Consider the following 23,949-nt stretch of genomic DNA (forward strand, 5'->3'; position numbering starts at 1 on the left):
CTCCTCTAGGGGCATTAAAAACTAAAAAAATATTTTGCAAACCTTGAAAAAGGTAAAAATGAACAAAGCAATTATCTACTAGTCGTAAATAACATTCAAGTAACCAACAGAACACTACTTATTGAAGAGAAATGCCCATGTTATGAAAACCCGTACACACGGAATCGAGTTTAAACTAACCCTAATTTAAGAACTCCACCATCTGCTCTCAATGATAATAACATATGTTTATCTAAAATAAAAAAGTATATGTTTAAATGCAAATTATATAACTCATGTAAAATATTAACAAAAGAACGCCATTTTTCCGAAGTGAAGTGAACAGTGAATTAAGCTACAGGGGTGTTCAAATTGAAGATGGGCAAAGCAGGTAACGAGATGTGTGCCCATAGGGCACTGTTCATATTAAAGTATACAAACCAATGGACAACTAATTCAAATTTAGATTGAATGCAGCTCTAACAAAGCAATGATTTATTGCGTCATAATGTCATGCAAAATAACGTGTGTCACTGGGTCTCTCAACTGATTTCAGAGATTTTTTTATATATTCATGTTTAAGCTCTTTCTTTTCTTATGTTCTTATATATCCTGATGTGCCTCTTCAAGTATTCAAGGGACCATTCTGGATACATGGATAACCACACACCTAACACTCTGTAAAGTCTTCCTCCTATGGATACATGGATAACCACACATCTAACACTCTGTAAAGTCTTCCTCCTATGGATTCATGGATAACCACACACCTAACACTCTGTAAAGTCCTCCTCCTATGGATACATGGATAACAACACACCTAACACTCTGTAAAGTCTTCCTCCTATGGAAACATGGATAACCACACACCTAACACTCTGTAAAGTCTTCCTCCTATGGATACATGGATAACCACACACCTAACACTCTCCTCCTCCTATGGATACATGGATAACCACAAACCTAACACTCTGTAAAGTCCTCCTCCTATGGATACATGGATAACCACACACCTAACACTCTGTAAAGTCCTCCTCCTATGGATACATGGATAACCACACACCTAACACTCTGTACAGTCCTCCTCCTATGGATACATGGATAACCACACACCTAACACTCTGTAAAGTCCTCCTCCTATGGATACATGGATAACAACACACCTAACACTCTGTAAAGTCTTCCTCCTATGGATACATCGATAACCACACACCTAACACTCTGTAAAGTCTTCCTCCTATGGATACATGGATAACCACACACCTAACACTCTGTAAAGTCCTCCTCCTATGGATACATGGATAACCACACACCTAACACTCTGTAAAGTCTTCCTCCTATGGATACATGGATAACCACACACCTAACACTCTGTAAAGTCTTCCTCCTATGGATACATGGATAACCACACACCTAACACTCTGTAAAGTCTTCCTCCTATGGATACATGGATAACCACACACCTAACACTCTGTAAAGTCCTCCTCCTATGGATACATGGATAACCACACACCTAACACTTTTTCAAGTCTTCCTCCCATCCATGGATACATGGATAACCACACACCTAACACTTTTTAAAGTCTTCCTCCCGTATGTATCCTCATGCGTTTCTTTAAATCAACACTATCTTTACAAGTATAACCAAGCATGCTTCTTCGTGTGTCTCATCATGCAATCATTCTGGATACATGCATAATCACACACCTAAATTGTGTAAGGTCTCTCGTCTGTATGTAACATCATCTGTGTCTTCAACGAACTACTTTTTTTACCCGCAAAATCACAAACCCCAAACGTGTTTGGTCTCTCTCCTGCATGTAATACATTGTATCATCATGTGTTTCTTCAAGTGACCACTGTTTTTACATGCAAAATCAAACATTTTACACCTGTACGGTCTCTCTCTCTTTTATGTATCCTCATGTGTTTCTTCAAATCACCACTACGTTTACATTCATATCCACACTCCCCACACTTGTACTGTTTTTCTCCAATGTGTATCCTCATGTGTGCCTTCAAGTGACCACTCAAGTTAAATTCATAGCCAAACACCTTACACTTGTACTGTCTCTCTCCTTTATGTATCATCATGTGTATCTTTAAGGTTTCACTCCTGTTACATGCATAACCACACACCTCACACCTGTACTGTTTCTTTCTTGTATGTATTCTCATGTGTCTCTTCAACTAACCAGTACGTTTACATCCATAACCACACTCCTCACATGTGTACGGTCTTTCTCATGTATGTATCCTCATGTGTGTCTTCAAGTGATCACTTCTGTTACATTCATAGCCACACACCTCACACCTGTACTGTTTCTTTCTTGTATGGATCCTGATGTGTCTCTTCAACGCATCACTTTGTTAACAAGCATAATCACACCCCTTACATTTATACAGTATTTCGCCTTTATGTATCCTCATGTGTGTCTTCAAGTTACCACTCTGTTTGCATAAATAGCCACACCTCTCACACTTGTACTCTCTCTCTCCTGTATGTATCATTATGTGTCTCTTCAAATCGCGACTTTGTTTACATGCAAAATCACACTACTCACACTTATACTGTCTTTCTCCTGTATGTATCCTCATGTGTCTCTTCAAGTTACCACTATGTTTACATTCATAGCCACACTCCCCACACTTGAACGGTGTTTCTCCTGTATGTATCCTCATGTGTTTCTTCAAATCACCACTTTGTTTACAAGCATAATCACACTCCTTACATTTATACGGTCTTTCTCCTGTATGTATCCTCATGTGTCTCTTCAAGTTACCACTCTGTTTACATAAATAGCCACACATCTCACACTTGTACTCTCTCTCTCCTGTATGTATCCTCATGTGTCTTTTCAACGCATCACTACGCTTACATTCATAGCCACACTCCCCACACGTGTACGGTCTTTCTCCTGTATGTATCCTCATGTGTGTCTTCAAGTTATCACTTCTGTTACATTCATAGCCACACATCTCACAATTGTACTCTCTCTCTCCTGTATGTTTCCTCATGTGTCTCTTTAAGGCATCACTCCCGCTACATGCATAACAACAAACCTCACACCTATACTGTTTCTCTCCTGTATGTATCGTCATGTGCCTCGTCAAATCACCACATTGTTTACAAGCATAATCACACACCTCACACTTGTATGGTCTTTCTCCTGTATGTATCCTCATATGTGTCTTCAAGTTACCACTATGTTTACATAAATAGCCACACATCTCGCACTTGTACTCTCTCTCTCCTGTATGTATCATCATGTGTCTCTTCAATGCATCACTACGTTTACATTCATAGCCACACTCCCCACACTTGTACTGTGTTTCTCCTCTATGTATCATCATGTGTCTCTTCAACGCACCAGTATGTTTACAAGCATAATCACACTCTTCACACTTATACGGTCTTTCTCCTGTATGTATCCTCATGTGTGTCTTCAAGGTACCACTATGTTTACATAAATAGCCACACACCTCACACTTGTACTGTCTTTCTCCTGTATGTTTCCTCGTGTGTATCTTCAAGCGACCACTGTTTTTACAGGAATAATTGCATAAATTATCGTCTCTGATGAGGCCAAGTTCTCTGGCGAATTCATCTCCATACCATACCAGCAGTTCCTCTCCTGCAGCAATAGAAATATTAACAAGTTATTAATAAAAAAAATGTCCTAGAAACAATCAACACCTTAATTAGACCTTGTCATAAATGTGAATTATACCCCACATTTATTTCTGGAAACGAACATGTGCTTTTATTTTATTTCATTAAATTATTAGTAATTGTGTATTATCTCAACATATTCTATAGTTTTGATTCTAATACTGAAGTGTAGGACAGGTTTTAAGTCAAGCAATTGTTTTAGTTATTTATGTTTTTCTTGCTATTTGTAATTTTTTATGTTGGAATGGTAGAGTAGAAAGGCAAGGTGTAAAAACAAACAATTGAGCCTTAATCTGTGAAAAGGGGGTTTAATGCATAAGCGTAAAGTGTCGTCCCAGATTAGCCAGTGCAGTCCGCACAGGCTGATCAGGGATGACACTTTCCACCTACACTGGATTTGTGCAAAGAGCATACTTATTTTCAATGAAAACAAGGGACAAAATTGTCACAAAACCAGGTTTTCATTGTGAAAAAAAATCTGATTAAGGGAGACAACTGAAACTGAACTTTTGAAATGAACAAACAAATTTAACCCCCTTTGTAAGTTTGTTTCAAAATAAATCTATTTTAAGTTGTGGTGACCTTGATATTGGAGATATTGACGTGATTCTTTCGTGCGACACACCGTCCCATGATGGTGAACAAATGTGCCAAATAATTGTAAAATCTCACACTGAATGACATAGTTATGGCCCAGACAAGCTCATTTATTGCCAATTTTGACCTTTGAACTCAAAGTGTGACCTTGACCTTGGAGATATCGACGTAATTATTTCGCGCGACACACCGTCCAATGATGGTGAACAAATGTGCCAAATGATTTTAAAATATGACAATGAACGACATAGTTATGGCCCGGACAAGCTTGTTCCGCCAGCCCGCCAGCCAGCCAGCCAGCCCGCCCGCATTCGCCAATCTAATAACCAGTTTTTTCCTTCGGAAAACCTGGTTAAATATCATAAATGTGAAAAGTGTTATCCCTGATTAGCCTGTGCGGACTGCAAAGGCTGATTTTTCTAGTCTAATTTGTTCATGTGTTCACAAATTAAATAGCCTCATATCTTACAAGAAATAGTCAGAATCATTGTTGTGTATGTGAGCAATTTTATTTTCTGGCCAGACATTTTTTGTTTCATACCTTTTCTCTTTGTTTCCAACTTTTGTTAAAAAATATACCTGCATTGATTTAATAAATTTCTACTGCAATTCCGAGCTCACGTCAATTAACAACACTTTTAGAATGTGAAAGAAAAACTTTGCAGTAGTTTTGAAAAAATATGCGATTTTATATCCTCATAAACTAGCGATGTAACACTTGAAAACAGGGATGTTTACAAAAGAATTCACATTTTCTACTTTCAATACTTACATTTGACGCAAACTTTCTTTAATTGTCATAAAAACCTAGACAACAAATATTTATTATTACAAAAATAAGGGCATGTAATATTCTTTGTTTGACAAACACATTTTGTTTTACATAGCTCATAATAGGAAAGATATTTTAACATTCAAACAAGAGATGTGTTTGTCAGAAACACAATGCCCCGTACTGCGCCACTTTGAAGCCATATATTTGACCTTTGACCTTGAAAAATGACCTTGATCTTTCACCACTCAAAATGTGCAGGTCCATGAGATACACATGCATGCCAAATATTAAGTTGCTATCTTCAATATCTTCAATATAGCAAAAGTAAAGGGCAATGTTCATGTTTTCGGACGAACTGACAGACGGACTGACGGACAGTTCAACTGCTATATGCCACCCTACCAGGGGCATAAAATTATTGTCGATGGAACCAAAAGCGTGAAAGACAGAAAAAAACGTGCTCATATCTTAACGTTTAAAAGGTCTGAGGCTGCAATATGCAAGGTCCTGTAGTGAATCTCAGACAGATCTCAGACTTGAGAAGTTTGAATTACAGATCCAATGTCGATCTATTTATTTAATACCCAAGGAATTTAATATTGGTGCGGCCTTGTGCTGTGGGGAAACTCAAAAGAACCCATAGGAAACCAACTCATATGCGCTGGTACAGAGAATTGAACCAGTATCACCAATGTAAGACTGCTCTAATCAGGCAAAACTTCATTGAATATCACATATCTTTAGTCATACAGCATGCCTGTATACCTGGTGACACTGGCTTCAATGTACTGTAATAGATGCCTCCTTTGTACTGAAACGCCACAAGGTTCTGATCTGCCTCCTTCATTGCACAGTTCACATATCTCATCCAGTTAGAGGTGGCCTTGTTCTGGGCATCCACAAAGTGGCTCGCTTTGCCTTCCGTATAGATCTGAATTGCATAGAATGTTACCATAAACAACCAACAGATAAGTAAGATTGATACACAAGAAAACATGATACCTTATATACCTTGTTTTTAAGAGCAAAATTCTATTTTTACACTGGAATACCAAAGAATACAATTCTAAACTTAACAGTGGCAGTGACCATACACTATTTTCAACAGCACAAACATACTTAGTAATTTGTTCTTAATTTGAAGTGAAGTTTCATTCATGTAAAATAGTAAAGTACTTCACATCCTTGAATTACACACTAATTTAAAACTAGAGCTTTGTCACAGATGACGTATACCCCCACGTGCCGCATTGACACAGACTATTGTGCATGCTGTCTCCACAAAACAAGAAAATCTAATTTATGGCAATTTTTAAGAATTATTATGCCATAATCATTTATAGCCATTTTGACCTTTGAAGTCTTGAATTCTCTCACATGACACGCCGTCCAATGCCTGTGAACAAAATTTATGTACAGTCATTTTAAAATTTCACAATGAATGACATACTTATGGCCTGGACAAGATCATTTATTGCCATTTTTGACCTTTGAACTAAAAGTGTGACCTTGAACTTGGAAATATCGACGTAATTCTTTTGTGCCACACACCGTCCAATGATGGTGAACAAAAGAGCCAAATGATTTTAAAATCTCACAATAAACGACATAGTCATGGCCCGGCCAAGCTCAATTATGGCCGTGTTTGACCTTTGAACTCAAAGTGTGACCTTGACCTTAAAGATATCGACGTAATTTTTTCGCGCGACACACCGTTCAATGATGGTGAACATATGTGCCAAATGATTTTCAAATCTCAAAATGAACGACATAGTTATGTCCCGGACTACTAAGCTCATTCATGGCCATTTTTGACCTTTTAATTCAAAGTGTGACCTTGACCTTGGAGATATTGACGTTATTCTTTCGCGCGACACACTGTCCAATGATGGTGAACATATGTGCCAAATGATTTTTAAATTTCACAATAAACGACATTGTTATGGCCCGGACAAGCTCATTTATGGACATTTTTGACCTTTGAACTTAAATTGTGACCTTGACCTTGGAGATAACAACGTTATTATTTCGCGCAACACACCGTCCAATGATGGTGAACAAATATGTCAAATGATTTGCAAATATCACAATAAATGACATAGATAGAGCTCCGGACAAGCTCATTTTTGACCTTAAAACTCAAAGTGTGACCTTGACCTTGGGGATATCAAAGTTATTCTTTCGCGCGACACACCGTGTAATGATGGTAAACAAATTTGCCAAATGATTTAAAAATCTCACAATAAATGACACAGTTATGGCCCGGACGAGCATATGACCTTTGAACTCCAAGTGTGACCTTGACCTTGGAGATTCAGGCGACACACCGTCCAATAATGGTGAACACATGTACCACGTAATTTTAAAATCTAATGATTAATGACATTGTTATATCCGGACAAACTTTCGGTTAAAACGCATTAGGTGACCCCGTGACCTAGTTTTTTACCCGGCATGACTCATATTGAAACTTGATCTTGACATCATCTAGATACAACTTCTGACCAAGTTTGGTAAAGATCGGATGAAATTTTCAGGATAGACCGAAAGACAGTCGACTTAGTGACTCCTATATAGCCCCCATTACCAGTAATGGGGGTATAATAATTAATGAATCAGTTTCACAAGATGTGTGAAATCTATTCATGCCAGCATGATTATATAGAACACAAAATCGTTACATCAACTTGAAATGTGTCACCGATAGTAATGCCCAAACAACATATTTGGATTTGGACACGGACAAATCAATATTTAATTCTACAGCCTACACACTAAGGATAATCAGCTTTCAAAGTCTGAGAAAATCTGCCAAGCATAACGAGGCATTAAAGACTTAAGTTTGGGACTATATATTCTATAGTGGAATACCAGACAAAGGGTTCTTACTCTGCCAAAACATTGTCACAGAAAAAGTTCATCTCATAACAATTATCTCCAGAAAATAAAGATAACTCAACTGTGAGAACTTGAATTAGATCAACCCAGTATTTTATGATGTGTAAAACAGACAAATGCCATAACTTTGCCAAAGTTTGCTGCAGCAAGTTTTGAACATTTGAGGAAGATTCACCAAATAATTACAGAGAAAACACAGACAAAGGACCTTAATCCTGCCCAAACTCCTAGAAGTCTCGATACCTTTTTAACGATCATCTACAAATTAAAGTCATTTAACAGTTTGCATGAGATCCGCCCAGTAGTTAAAGTGTTGTTGAAATTACAAGCTTTGGAGTAAACAAACATGCTGAGGGACAGACGGAAGTACCATGTTTAATGCCTCCCACACTGAGTTCTGTGATGGCATAATGCACATTAAATCCCCTTTAGAAACTGCTAGATTATCTAAGATGCATTATGCATTTGTTGAAAATGAAGCTCTTTATTTTCTTAATTTAGACTTTGCGAAATAACCCTTGCATTTCACACTAAAAAAGGTATCCATGCATTCAGCTAAGCATCACCTCACATTTACCTGCCAGCAATATCCTGATTTCTGGTTTGCAGCAATGATATCGCCCCCATACGGTCCAAACATGGCCCTGGATTCCAGTCCCTTCTTGGAAAATATTCCAAGACCAGCTCCAGATATTTTGGACGTTTTGATTTCAAAGCAATCTGGCACGGTATGGTCAGCTTTAAGTGGATCCCCTTCTGGCACCTGCAGTTTATATTTAGGTATATGAGAATGTACTGGAAACACTCGTTTGTATTAGAATATTAAGGTCATATTTAAGGCATATCTTAAATATATAGGCAAACATTAAAACAATGAATAGTTGTTACATTTATTACCAGTAATACAAAATCTCAAGTAACAGTCCTAAAAGCCTAAACGTATAAGTTTGTTTTTCCCTTATTTTCTCTTTCACATGTAGTTTATGTTTTTAAGATGAACACAGCTTCACCTTTTCGTCCTGTATGTAGTTATAGGGCCCATGGACAGGGCAGTTCCCTTCAAACTCCTTGTTGCATTCTCCACAGTCTAAGAGAGCAAAATGAACACAAGGCAATAATCAAACTAAGTAAAAGACTAATGTCAGGCACCGGAACATCAGATTTAAAGAAACCACAAATATGTATTATGCATTATGAATATTATTTAACTGGTAATTAAGAAACATATGTGAAAGACAGCCTTTGAGTCATAACACCCTATATTATTAATATTCCCAGAGTCATCAGTTCGTGCTAATATGGTTTCATCAAATGTTCGTTTTTCTTTCTAAGTTCTGTGTTAAACATAATCTGACAGAAAAGCAAAAATACCCCCATCTAAAAGGAGCATAACAAGGGAGCCATGATGGCTTTAAAGCTCTCACCTGATATCAAGGTACAATTATTAAAATAGGTCAATCATTTGACCTAGTTACTGAGTTTGTTTCCTCCTGTGACAGTTTTACTTTTGGCCTAGATATGGTCAAGAAATTTTTTTTTACAAGTTTAATCCAAAAAATCACAAATGAGGCATTTGAAGTGTTATTACTATTTTTCTCAGATTTGACCTGGGGACATACTTTTTGACTACATCTGACCAATATTATAACTAGCTACTGTCAAGATAAACATTCTGCTTCTAATATGGTAACAAGGTTTTTTCTAAAATTGACCCAGTAACCTAGTTCTAAACGAACTTCATCCATAGTTGCACTTGGCTTAGATATTGTTATATATAAACATTCTGGCCAAGTTTTATAAAGATTGAATCTTAAACAAGGCTTTAAATGTTAAAAGGTTGTCAAAATTTGACCTGGTGACCTAGTTTTCACTCAACTTAACCCATTTTGATTTCAAATATTGCAAAGTTAGCATTTTGACCAAGCTTTATCAAGATTGATTCATACATGTGCCTTCTAGAGTAGTAAGACAGATTTTCTGGGATTTGACCAATTAACCTAGAGTTTTACCTGCTTGCCCAAGGTTCTAACTTGGTTTTAATATAAATATACTAGTACATGTACTGACAAAGTTTTATCAATATTGATATAACTGTTTCCTGGAGAGTCGTTACAAGCCAAATGTTGACCATAAACAACACATGACACCTCATTTAAGACTAACCACAGCAGCTCAACTTGGACAGGTCGCCATGCATAATGGACATGGTGTCCACCTAGCAACTGGGAGTTCATGGGTTTGATCTCCACCAAGGGGGCGTTCTTTAGATCTCTCTGAAAGACACAAGGTACTGGTTCTTGTCCCAGGAAACGGACTCGACAGCGTTTCAAATAAGCCTTAGGCTTTAGATGCAATCGAGCTAAAATAAATAGGTTTAAACTAACTAAAGTAAGTTCTCAGTAAGCTAAAAATGATTATTATGATTGTTGGTCTTAAGTAAGACTTTCAAGGACAAGGTAATGGATATTTAGTTCTAGAGATTACAGAGAAAATGGTCATTATCTCGAGGGTCCAGGTTCATACACCTGGCTAGGTTCCTCTCTAGAAGACTGTACTTGGTCTTTTCTTTTTCATGGGTCTTGGCTTTCTTCATTCTCTGCAATAGATGATATGTAAATATGTATGTTAAGTTTCAGCTCTCTATCAATTGTTGAGTTATGGGTGAAAAAAGGAGTAGTAACTCAGGTTCTGTCAAAAATATCCAAACCAAAATATGGATTGGCACAAGTTCATAAGCTAGGGCTGTCCTTGGGGAATCTATATGTCTCCCCAATCAGTCCCCTCATAAAATGCCAGCATAATCACAAATACTGGTCGCAGCAAAAATTTCATTCTTTACCATCTTCTACACATTAAGATTAATCCAGCAGTGAAAGTTTGATCAAATTCTGCCAAGCAGCTAAAGACTTAAAACACAAAATTTTGGGATTGTATTTTCTTTAGGGGAAAGACATACCAAGGACCATTATTCTGCAAAAACTTGTTGCAGCAAATATTTCTTACTTTATGATCATCAAACATGACTGTCATTCAACTGTGAACGATTGAGCAACATCTTACCAGTACTGTAGTAAAAGATAGGTTGGAAACACAAGCTTCAGGACGGACACACGTACGTATGGACCAGTGCAATGCTTAATACCTCCCTATTTGTTATTGCGATAAGAGGAAAACAAGATATCCGTAACTTATATATACCTTAACCATCTTCACCCTGTCACCCTTTTCGTTCATTTTCATCTTAGCTGGTTTCAGAGAAACGGAGACACTAGTAGTCACAGCATTCTCTGCATTTTCTGCAAACATATTACTAAAATTAAACTAACGTAATTACTAGTCTACATAAGTTTTCCAACACCTTCTTATTTAGCCAAAATAATATTTGTGTGACTCTTTCCGAATACAGGATTTTTGGAACAGGTATCAAGTGCACTGTTTATTTCCACCATTTTGGGTTATAAGGCTGGGGTTTTTTGGATCGGGAAATATTGCATCCTTTTGACTAAAATGTGGAAAATAATGTTGTTGATTTTATGCTTTAAAATTTATAATAAATGTGATTTCAATATTATATTTTCTAAGGTTCAACTTATACAGCTGGCTTTGGAGGTGAATGACATATTGAGACTTATTTAAAAAAAAATCTTTTTTGGAAACCTTCCATTGGGAATCTTTTTATCCCATGTGGGAAAACTATATACTTTTTTTTCGATTGGGAATGGGTCCACCTTCCGTACCCAAATTAGAAAAAAAACACACATACATTTATGTGTGTTGAAAATCCAAACTTGACACACTTATACAACATTCCGTGAAAACAAATTTGTAGTAGGACATTTTTAATAATTTCAATGTAAATGTTCTTGGGTCCTCTCAACCCTAAAATCAAATGTCCAACGAATATTAAAGTCTGAAGTCTTATATCCAGCGATTTCTTTCCTTCTTTATAAAGTACCCGAAAACGACAATTTTCAAATTAGGAAAAAAACAACAAATTTCCCAATTGTTCTCATTTTTTTCCAAATTTAAGACTTAAAAAAAATCTAATGCAACATTTAGTAAGTTTCCCTATGCAGCTCTATGGCTTGAACCTAAGTAAATATAATACTGACAACTTAACAACACTTAGTTATAAATTTTAAAGTATGACAATGTGTACCAATTTCCCAATATGAAGACCTCACAATGCAAATTTTTTCAATTTCCAGGGATCATCCTAGCCCAAAATTTTAGAAAGAAGTGACTTCTTCCAATGGTATTGGGGGTAAGTGAGCGGACCTTTGATCACACGCGTAAAGGTACTTTAATATTAATGTTTCACAATTAATTACCATACATATATCTGAAACAAGGGCTGTTTGTAAAACATGCATGCCCCCCATATGGGCTGTCCGTTGTAGTGGCAGCTATTGTGTGAATACGATTTTTGTCACTGTGACCTTGACCTTTGACCTAGTGACCTGAAAATCAATAGGGGTCATCTGCGAGTCACGATCAATGTACCTATGAAGTGTCATGATCCTTGGCAAAAGCGTTCTTGAGTTATCATCCGAAAATCATTTTACTATTTCGGGTCACCGTGACCTTGACCTTTGACCTTGTGACCTCAAAATCAATAGGGGTCATCTGCAATTCATGATCAATCTACCTATGAAGTTTCATGATCCTAGGCGTATGCGTTCTCGAGTTATCATTCGAAAACCATTTTACTATTTTGGGTCACCGTTACCTTGACCTTTGACCTAGTGACCTCAAAATCAATAGGGGTCATCTGCGAGTTATGATCAATCTACCCATGAAGTTTCATGATCCTAGGCGTATGCATTCTTGAGTTATCATCCGGAAACCATTTTACTATTTCGGGTCACCGTGACCTTTGACCTAGTGACCTCAAAATCAATAGGGGTCATCTGCAAGTCATGATCAATCTACCAGTGAAGTTTCATGATCCTAGGCGTATGCGTTCTTGATTTATCATTCAAAACCCATTTTACTATTTCGGGTCACCGTGACTTTGACCTTTGACCTAGTGACCTCAAAATCAATAGGGGTCATCTGCGAGTCATGATCAATGTACCTATGAAGTTTCGTGATCCTAGGCCCAAGCGTTCTTGAGTTATCGTCTGACAACCACCTGGTGGACGGACCGACAGACCGACCGACATGAGCAAAGCAATATACCCCCTCTTCTTCGAAAGGGGGCATAATAAAATATGCTGAAACACTTACTAAAACTAAACATTTTATTTTAAACTGCCATGATGTTAAAGAGATATAGCTCTCTTAAAAACTGTAAAACGTGTGTTTAATTTGGCCAAAATACACATTTCATTCATATGTAATTACTACTTAAGCCAAGAGCCTGAGGATGCAGGATAAAGGGAATATAGGGCAGAGCCCTAGCATATTGTTCTTTTATTAGTCTTTCTAGGTGCAATTTCTGGTTAGTTATTATAGTACATTGCGAAATATTGTCAACCAGACCATCCGTAACATTGCATGTTTATTCGTCATTCTATAAAAATGTAATAAAGGACGTATATTTAAAATCGACGAACCATTCGTATCCGAAAACGACTGTCCGAAAACATGTCGATATACGTCCTCTGCACATGCATATCGTTTGACGGCAGAAAATTAAAACCTGTAACCTAGCAAATACGCAACCAATATATTATTTGGTTGACATATAGCTTTTAAATACAATATTGCAGTGCTTTACTTTGCTAAAAGATAGTTTAAAATAGCAAGATTACGGACATAAGCAACATCCATGGATTGTACGGGTTTCGGACAAAACCTAAGAAGTTTCATCAGTTACTGCATGTTAGTACCAATCAGAATTCAATAATTAAAAGACCGGACAATGTCTCATGGCGATATAATAAACGCATAACAATAACAATACAAATAGTATATATTCGTAATGCTATATTTTATCCCCTTTGCGCACAATAAGTCACTGTTTGGCATCTGGTTATTTCTATACGATTTTTATCGCATTTGCACATTTTTAACTGAATTTAAATTGGCAATTTATCCCAATTAATTCCGCATTATGCAGCAGTCTCAATTTACAATTTGACTAACGACAGAGGGTAACTTGAACTCTTAAAAACCTCCCGAACATTTCGTGGGAGATTCTTCAACAATGCATGTTTATGTTCTATGCCGGCCATAGCTTAATTATTTCAAGATTTGTTGTGTTTTATTCGATTATAAATACATAAATTGATGTATAACACCCGTACATTCTGAAATACCCCAAATTGTAATTCTCCCAACTGAGTGTCGCGTGCCGGTAATTCTTATGTTTAATGGCATCATTGACTTTTAATGGAATCAGGGATGTATAATAGCTCAAAGTCACTATCATTAAAATCGTATTCACTTGCTGTAAAATCACCTAAAATCTCTTCAAGATTCTCAATATCTGAGAAATTAACAAAATCATCTTTACTGTATGCCATAATGAACAACACTGAGATTGTACATAAAAACATATGTAAATTATGATAAAGGGTACATTAACAAGATAATTGTTATTGTTTGATTTTTAATTGCAATTCCGAAAATGGAAACAGCGTGAAAACAGTCAACGTAGGAACAATTGAAAAGACGCATGCTAATTATCATGATTAATATTCTTAATTAGTGGCAAAGATCTATTGTGATTGTACTTGTTTGTCAAATAAAGGGACTCATCAAAGGTCGATATGTGAAAAAGTTGTTTATGGGTGTTGGATGTGTGACATATTTCGTTTGAGAATATTCTTGTACCGATTGAATGATGGAGGCTAAAGACTTGTTATTACAGTAGACCGCACGTGTATGTTTTGTTAAAGTCAATATAATTAATCTTTTAAACATTGTAATTGATATTATTTATATATAAACAATTTATTTTAATAAACGTCTATTTGAGAATAGTTTTTAGCAACTGATGGGAAAAAACAGATGCAGTATCTGACGCGGTTGAGAACACAGAAAAAATCGGTATCGCGATTTCCGTATTATTTTTTCATCTGTTTTCTAATTAAAATACTTAATATAAACAATCAATCTCCAAGCTTTTCGAACGATGGTAACTTCTTAAATATTTAATTAAAAGCGGTTATAATTTGGTGATCTAAAATTGAATATCGCGTCTCGCAGCCGCTTAAATCGACCGCGGCTGCCAGTAAAACTTTTGATTTTAACTCGACGCAATAACTTGGATAGTTCAAATAAACAATCGAACATAACACAGAAAAAACCTCAATCTATAAACTTGTTAATGAATGTTACTTGTCAAATTTCTGACTAAAAATGACAATGCAATAATATATTTTACAGTGAAGGTGACGATATTTTTACCCGAAACTCCGCCGCAGTTGGAAGACAAAAAAGTAATTACTTTGTGTTTAACTCGTCATATCTTTTTTAATATGTTATGCATTGACATATAAATTAGATATTTAGAAAGAGCAACATTTCAGCTTTCTAAAATGGGTAACATATTAAATATTGAATGATAAATGACGTGACAATCGGGATTTAAATTACCATGGTCAAATATCATCTCGATTAACACCCGATTAACACCGTTAAGCTATTACGCGTTGTCGATAAAAATAATAATTATCGGCTTTTCTGATTGGATTATCAGCCACGACAGCATATTTTCGCCGTTATTGGATTTATGCATGGAGTTGCGGATCCCTCTATTATACATCCCTGATGGAATGTTCCCACGTGCTTGACTGCGTTTTTGAATTAAACTTTTAATGTGTAAGTTTGTTTCTCTGTTTGTGATTTTTGTTAAACTCAGTACTCAAATATATTATGACTGAAATTTAGCAATGAGATTCGGACTGTTTTACGTTGTACAAATCGCCAAGCATAACAATAAATGACCATCACGGAACAATGGCTGTATTGGTTCCCGGCAGCCTTGACAAATAACAAGAGCCGATTGAAAACTGTAAACAAGGTCGGGAGCCTGGCATTCTATACATAGATGGTTACGTCAATTACACTATTGTCGGTAAAACCGGCGTGTACACAATCAAAGACCTATCAATATGTATATTGATAGGTCTTTGACACAATGCCTCAACTGGAATAAACCAAGGCGACTTGCATCAGCGGTCAGTGATGCGTAGCAAATCCTCTCGCTATCAGTAGATCGGATAACCGATAATTGCACACAGCAAACAATTGCAGTATTAGTGACGGCATTGCGCACACGTGCGACAGATTATCAAAGGAGGAAATATAAGAAAATGTTGGCGATTTTGTTATCGCTTTGATGTAATCAGAAAGCGATATCAAGCATCGTAAGGCGACAAAGTCGCCCTCTAGGATGATCCCTGATTTCAGAGTTTTTTTGCGCACGTTTTTCCCAATTGGGCTGGTTCCGGTACATGTACTTTTCCTAAGAGGGCAAACAAATCGCTGCTTATATCAGACATTCAAATAAGTCCATATATAGAAGTCCAAAAGAAAATATCAGATTTTGTGAATCTACCCAATATGATGTAAATGCAAGTAAATCAACACTACCTCTTGCTGAAAGACTCCTTCGCTGGACTACGCCACTGGAAGAATCTTGACCTCGAAATCTCTTTGGAGCCACAAGAGTTGAATGACAGCTCTCGCTTTTCCTTTTATCTCTTTCAAAGAGTATCTCTACAAAGTCATCATCTGAAGATTCAACATTTAAATGATAATAAATTTATGATGCCGTTGTCTCTGTCAAATATTGAATGCATTATAACAGAAGGACATAATTAAGAAATGAAGAATTGATGCATGTGTGTGAACAATCATCTTGGATCAGATTGTCCAGTTTGCATAAAAAGTGTTTACTTTGAAACAACTGTACCTAACATAGAAATGTTCAGCACATACAACAGTTTCACACTCAACCCCAGGGCTTTTTTCCAATCTTTTAATGTGCAAACAGCATATCATTAGAGCACATTTTCTGACCAAGTTTCATGAAGGTTGGACAATAAATGTGACTTCTAGAGTGTTAACTGTTTACATGTATTAGGTTTCATTATAGTCGTATAAGGAAAAATGCCCCGCCCCCTTCGCTGCTATGTATTTAAATAGACCAGAACTATTTTTGAACTCATCCGAGATATCATAAGAAAAAATATGAACAAGTTTCATGAAGGTTGGACAATACATGTGACTTCTAGTGTTTACAAGGTTTTACTATAGCCATATAACTTAGGAAAAATGCAGCGCCTCCTGGTTGCCATGTTTTTCAACCAACCGGAACCATTTTCGATAACATGTTTACAATATAATTGGGTAAAATCTTCTGACCAAGTTTCATTAAGATCGGACAATAAATGTGGCCTATAGAGTGTTACAAAGGCAAATGTTCAATATTTTCGCAAATGGCTCAAATGGCGAATGACAGCGCGAGCCCTGTGAGCCAACAGTTAAGGACGCAAGACGGACAAAAGGCAATCACAATAGCTATAATTGCCATTTGTCTGTCTTGTGTCCTTAACTGTTGGCTCACAGGGCTCGCGCTGTCATTCGCCATTTGAGCCATAAGCACGTTGTGCTCAGGTAAGCTAAAAATAAAAATACCTGAGTCATCTTTTTCGGAGTTTGAATATCTATGAACATCAAGGTTTGAGTAAAGGTCCTTTTGTATTGTCTCTCCACCCATATTTGGTCTGGCACAATATTGGTCAACATTTGAAAGCTCAATCTCTTCCCTTGTCAGAAATAGAGAATTTAGGTAGGCCAGTTGAGCTTGATCCTCGATTGTGTTTGAATGATCAGATAAAGCATTTGGATCATTTTCTGTTCTATTGCCCGAATCTGTATCGACATACTGTTTAGCTATACCACATACAGAATTGTGATCATTTGTTGTTATATTTTCATTGTCCATATCTGTGTTAATATACTGTTTAGCTATACCACGTACAGAATTTACATCATTGGCTGTTGTATTTTCATTGTCCATATCTGTGTTGATATGCTGTTTAGCTATACCACATACAGAATTATGATCATTTGTTGCTATATTTTCATTGTCTGTATCAGTATTTATATACTGTTTAGCTATACCACGTACAGAATTGAGGTTATGTGTTATTATATAACTCTGGTCTGTATTTGGATTTAGAAACTGTTTTGTTGTCCCACATACAGAATGGAGCTCATCTGTTTCTGTATACATGTACGCATTTGAATTTGAAATCGTGTTTTGGTTCACACATACAGAATTTAGGCAAGCTTGTTGCATAATTTCATTTTCTGTCTGTTCTGATTTCACACATTCGGAGGTAAAGCCATCTTGTTTAATATAATCTTGATCCATATGTAAACATCCTGTTTGTTCATGTACTAAATTGAAGCTACTAGTATCTTGTTTGTTGCAATCTGGTTGTCTCTCTTCCCATATAACCTGTTCTGATTTGACACACACAGAATACAAATCAGCAGCCATATTATACCATTCATCAGTCTTGATTTTGACGCAAACACAGTTTAAGTTACCTTGTTTTTGTCCTGAATTTAAGGTCACCACACTTACCCTAGCAGACATTGTGTTCACGCTAGTTTGGGTTGAGGAATCAAATTCCTTATCATCGCACTCTCGCTTTCCATAGTATTGCTTTCTGTCTTTCGTTTTCTTATTGTGAACTCTTTGGAGGCTGCCAGAAGATGCCTTTTTTATGAATGCGTCATTCTGGAAATAATTTACACATAAAACAGGTTCATTCATAGCCAATGTCATGAGATAGATTTATAGATATCAAGGTTCTCAATAACTTTTGAGCCAACAGGCCCAAATGTGAAGCCAACAGGCCTTCTAGGGGAGTCAGGGGGGCATGCTCCCTCTGAAATTTTTAAAATTGAGCACTTGATTTTCTGCATTTTGGGCCATGTTATGTCTATTGTTAATAGTGGTCAACCAAGCACTTATTTTTGAGCATTTTTGTGTGCATTTTATGAATTTGATCTTTTTTAACTAACAAAAGAGAAATGGAAAGAGCTCTCTATTACTTTTGAAAATTTTAAACTCTACACAGGATGAACAGAATGTCAAATTTTTTTACTGCTTTTTGACCGATTCCAATATGCGCCTTTTCATTGTTGTTGCTGTAATGCTTTAAGGGAGATAATGAAGCGACGTCTATGCTTAATAGCAAATAGGAGCCAAATTACCGAAAAGACACCCACATTTCGACAAAGTCAATTGCCAATTTTCCAAATCTGAGCGATTTTAAACCGGCCAATATCTGATTTCAAACGGCCGATTTAGCCAGCAGCCGGCTCTTATTGAGAACCCTGAGATATGATCACAACACTTATAAATCTTTAAAAATATTGCAATTAATTGCAATTACAATCATTACATAGTGGTCTTTAAAACAAATCTTAATATATATTTTTTTTAATATTCTATGTATGAACAAGATGCGTTTGTGAAACACAATGTCCCCCTATATGATGTTTGACCTTGAAGGATGACCTTGACCTTGTGAAGGATGACCTTGACCTTTCACCACTCAAAATGTGCAGCTCCATGAGATACACATGCATGCCAAATATCAAGTTGCTATCTTCAATATTGCAAAAGAATTCATAAAATAAGCGATTTGGGCCACATCTATTTGACCTCTGACCTTGAAGGATGACCTTGACCTTTTGCCACTCAAAATGTGCAGCTCCATGAGATGCACATGCATGCCAAATATCAAGTTGCTATCTTCAATATTGCAAAAGTATTTATAAAATAAGCTATTTGGGCCACATATATTTGACCTCTGACCTTGAAGGATGACCTTGACCTTTCACCACTCAAAAAGTGCAGCTCCATGAGATACACATGCATGCCAAATATCAAGTTGCTATCTTCAATATTGCAAAAGTATTCATAAAATGAGCTATTTTGGCCACATATATTTGACCTCTGACCTTGAAGGATGACCTTGACCTTTCACCACTCAAAATGTGCAGCTTCATGAGATACATATGCATGCCAAATATGAAGTTGCTATCTTCAATATAGCAAAAGTTATTGCAAAATGTTAAAGTTGGCGCAAACAGACCAACAGACAGACAGGGCAAAAACAATATGTCCCCCACTACTATAGTGGGGGACATAAAAACTATATTTTATACTTAATAATCATCTGCTATTTTAAAGTTCAGACTAAACTATACCTTGTGACAATATGATAACAGACTAATACCTCTAAGAACAAAAAACAACAACCAAATACTGTAAAAAACATTAATTCTTTTTCCCACAATAATTTCTTTCGGGATCTTAATCTTATCGTCTATATTACCCACCCATAATTTGCTTTAAAATTAGAAATCGGGCATATATGGGATTATCGAGTAATGGATAAAGATGGGAATAGTTGCATGTATGTGATCGAGACAGTTGACAGGTATGTATCGGGTAATCCAGAGACTCCGGATATTATGATTACTACAATCAGTTACATGTATGAGTTCTCCATGGCTTCAAACTGTATGATAATTGCATAATCAAACATGCAATTAACACTTCTCCAGGTTCGGCATCCTACTGTTTATGTTCAATTATTTCATTTTTAGCAAACACGATGAACATCGCAGTAGATAGTATGGGTCCGCAGTGATTCGCGGTGTTCGCCAAACGGCCCCAGCGCCATTTGATCTGAAAACCCATCGCGGGGTTCATATTGGTAAGCAAACACAGTCAGTGAGATAAACACCGAGGCGAGTGGAGTTTGTTTAAGTACACGTTGCCTGTACTGTACATATGTAAATATTTAATTGTTATTACTTGTTGGACTTTTCTTATAGTTTGCATAAGCACCAGAAATTAACATTGCATGTTTACAATAAGTTAATTTGGCCTGATTGCTCAAACTTTCCATGAATTGTTGCATGACGTCATACCCGCGAATAAAGGGTAGCAAAACTAAATTACTGACGCTTTACACTGATGTAAACAAAGATTATATTTAAGACTTTTGCAAACAGAGTTTTGAATTTATATTTGAATAAATCAGCAAGGTATATATTTATTTTAAATGATTAGTGTTTGTTTTTGCTGATATACATAGGTTATGATTAAAATATTGACATTAAATGTTAAGGACATATCACTTCCTGAAATGGTCAGAAGTGGGTGGGGTAATGTTAAAGAATAATTCCTTATAAAAGCATTCTATATTAAGTTTGGAGAAATATGCATAATTAAAATATCATATACTTCACAGAGGTTGAAGAATTTTTCCAGAGCCACTCGCCCTGCAGGGCGAGTAGGCCTGCCAATCCACTCGCCCTTCACTTTAATCTACACACCCTGCATTAAAAAAATAGATATATATATTTATAGTTATGATCAACCAGAACCTTTTAAACCTACTTAACATAGTGACACTAAATGCAAACAAATTAACTACATTATCTGATGGATTATATTTGCTTTCCTTACGTTTTCTGCACCTCTTTCCTTATCTCAATTCTTTCCGCTTCTCATTTTGACGACCTTTCTAATTCTTTCTGTTCCCTGTCGCCACCACCCTGCAGATATTTTTAAATATAACCCTTTTCCATTTTAATATTTCAGACGAACTTTTAGAGAAAGACACGCTTGATTGACAAACGGTTACAATATGGTAAATTTTGCCTAAGGCTTCTGATCACGAAGTTCGGAATTATTCTGTTTATTAATAATTATTTTTTCTGTTTATTTTTTATTAAATATAAGAAGTATTATAATTAACCAGTGATGTATTATTGTTTTATTGATATTTACATTAAAATTCACAGAATGACCAATAAATTTAACAGTTTTATTCACTTTTAATCAATTAGCTAAGAGCACTGACAACGACGAAAAGAGCACAGCCGATTTAGAGAATTATTTTTACTGTGCCCGTGACGTCATTTTTCTTTGTCAAAACGAAAGTGCAGTTTCTTTGTGTACTAAACATATTTTTTGTTCATTCGAAAAATTGTTTGCAATTTGTATCGATGTGGAAGGAGTTCTGGAACTGAATTCATATTTCTCAACTTGAAAAACAGCACTCGCCCGGTCGGTCGAGTATTTAACAAATTTTACTCGTCCGACCATCAACTTCACTCGCATGTGCGAGCGGTCAAGTGGGTTCTTCAACCCCTGCTTCAGTGATACATGAACCAGTTGTAATGAAATCTTTCAAAAAGAGTAAATAATCACATATTTTCACCTTAAAAACCATTTTAGTCCTGGGCGACCAAAGTCCTTATTTTCTTTATAAATCCACTGTTACCAGCTGGAACATACACCACTGTAGAACAAAGTGTTAGAGTATTATTAAATTTAACACACTAGAAACACTGAAAGAAACATCCTTTTTTGTAAGAAAAAATGTAAACAACTGGAGTCAAAAAATAACACACTTGAACAAGTATGGTGGGCCAGAAATGATAATTTACACACAAGAAAATAAAAGATACAGAAATATTGAAAACATTTAAATAAAATCTCTTTAATTTTATAGCGTATATTAATTATATATGAATAATGATATATGTGTTTGCTAAAGTGATGTTTTACACATTTTCAAAAGTTTTCAATAAAATTTATATTTATCATTTCTGGTCAACCATACTTTTTTCTTTCTATTTTTGGACTCCAGTTGTTGACATTTTTTATTACAAAAAAGGATGCTTTTTTCAATGTTTCTAGTGTGTTATATTTAATAATACTCTAACACTTTGTTCTACAGGGGTGTATGTTCCAGCTGGTAACAGTGGATATACGAAGAAAATTAGAAAATAAGGACTTTGGTCGCCCAGGAAGAAAGAGGTTTTTAAGGGGAAAATCTGTGATTATTTACTCTTTTTTCTAAGATTTCATTAGAACTGGTTCATGTTTCACTGAAGTATATGCTATTTTAATTGTGCATATTGTGGGATGATTGAACTTTACCGGTACGCAACACTTAACATCAAACAGCGTACCCTAACCCTAACACATAACAACTAACGCAACACCTCATAATCTTTTTTATCCTATATCTTTCATTAGTATCAGAGGCCACCACCCCCAAACCCCTGCTTTGTCGATAGTGGTAAATAACTGCGTACTGGTAAAGTTCAATCTAGCCCATATTGTTTCAAATTTAATATAGAAAGCTTATATAAGGAAATTTTCGTTAACATTACCCCACCCACTTCTGACCATTTCAGAAAGTGATATGTCCTTAAGGTCGCGAATTGACGGTAATCGAGGATATAAAGTATTTAGTAATGTTGTGTACATTATCTGTATTATCTCTTCCAACCTATTGACCACAACTGAAAAGCAGGCAGTAGTACCACTAAAAAAACAGTTAGAACTGCAAGTTGCAAGCCGCCTTTCGGATTGACTGAAAAAATATTGTCATCAAAACTGTTCAAATTGGGATTATTTACATTTTACCGGAAGCAGGATTTCTTAATGGTTCAATACGGTCACCATTCAAAACGGTAGCAATCTACAGTCTGGTTCCCGCGGTAAAAGTAAGATTAAAATATATACTTATTTTAGTTTTCAAGGAATTAAATCTAAAAGCATCAGCTGCTACTAAATATCTGTAAATGAATGTGAATTGACATATCTTTTCTTCTGCCAACATTAAACGCAAGTTTACAAACATGAAAATTGCATTTATTATTACGGTAAGTTAACATTATGCAAACTAGGACTTGAAATCTGTCTTTGGCGATTAATTTGGACACACCAGAAATTGATTGCGCAATAATCCATAGGTAAGGGCTAATATGATTATAGGTGCTACCTTATTTACGGGCAAAAGCTTTTTAAGTTTTTTTGATAACCATGTATTTTTAATAATTATATGGACATGATTGTGTTCAAAATATGATAATTGTTGCAATAATTGAGTAATGCATAAAAAAAAAATCAATCTTAAAACGAGTTACATGTTCCAAGCTTAAAGATCTAGCATCTTATATATATTTTTTGTTTTCTAGCCACAGCAATTTATAGCTGGTTCGGTGTCTGTGGTATAGTGGA

The 23,949-nt window shown here is 36.0% G+C and overlaps 1 long non-coding RNA gene across 50 annotated transcripts; it reads right to left on the reverse strand.

Annotated features, from left to right (window-relative positions):
- Positions 1 to 459: 459 nt before the first annotated feature.
- LOC127864600 (uncharacterized) lies at positions 460 to 23,346 on the reverse strand. Of its 50 annotated transcripts, XR_008042148.1 has the most exons (12): positions 23,192 to 23,346; positions 17,514 to 18,627; positions 16,467 to 16,607; positions 11,121 to 11,218; positions 10,407 to 10,518; positions 8,933 to 9,009; positions 8,500 to 8,685; positions 5,790 to 5,955; positions 1,443 to 3,614; positions 1,243 to 1,292; positions 993 to 1,042; positions 460 to 849 (listed from the first exon to the last, which is right to left on the reverse strand). It is a non-coding gene; the product is annotated as an uncharacterized LOC127864600 (long non-coding RNA). The 50 variants fall into 50 exon arrangements; XR_008042134.1 differs by having other exon boundaries at positions 460 to 1,042; XR_008042142.1 differs by lacking the exon at positions 993 to 1,042 and having other exon boundaries at positions 460 to 899; positions 1,193 to 1,292.
- Positions 23,347 to 23,949: the final 603 nt, after the last annotated feature.

This window comes from Dreissena polymorpha, chromosome 1, assembly GCF_020536995.1.
Source record: "Dreissena polymorpha isolate Duluth1 chromosome 1, UMN_Dpol_1.0, whole genome shotgun sequence".
In the NCBI taxonomy this organism is placed as follows: Eukaryota; Metazoa; Mollusca; class Bivalvia; order Myida; family Dreissenidae; genus Dreissena; species Dreissena polymorpha.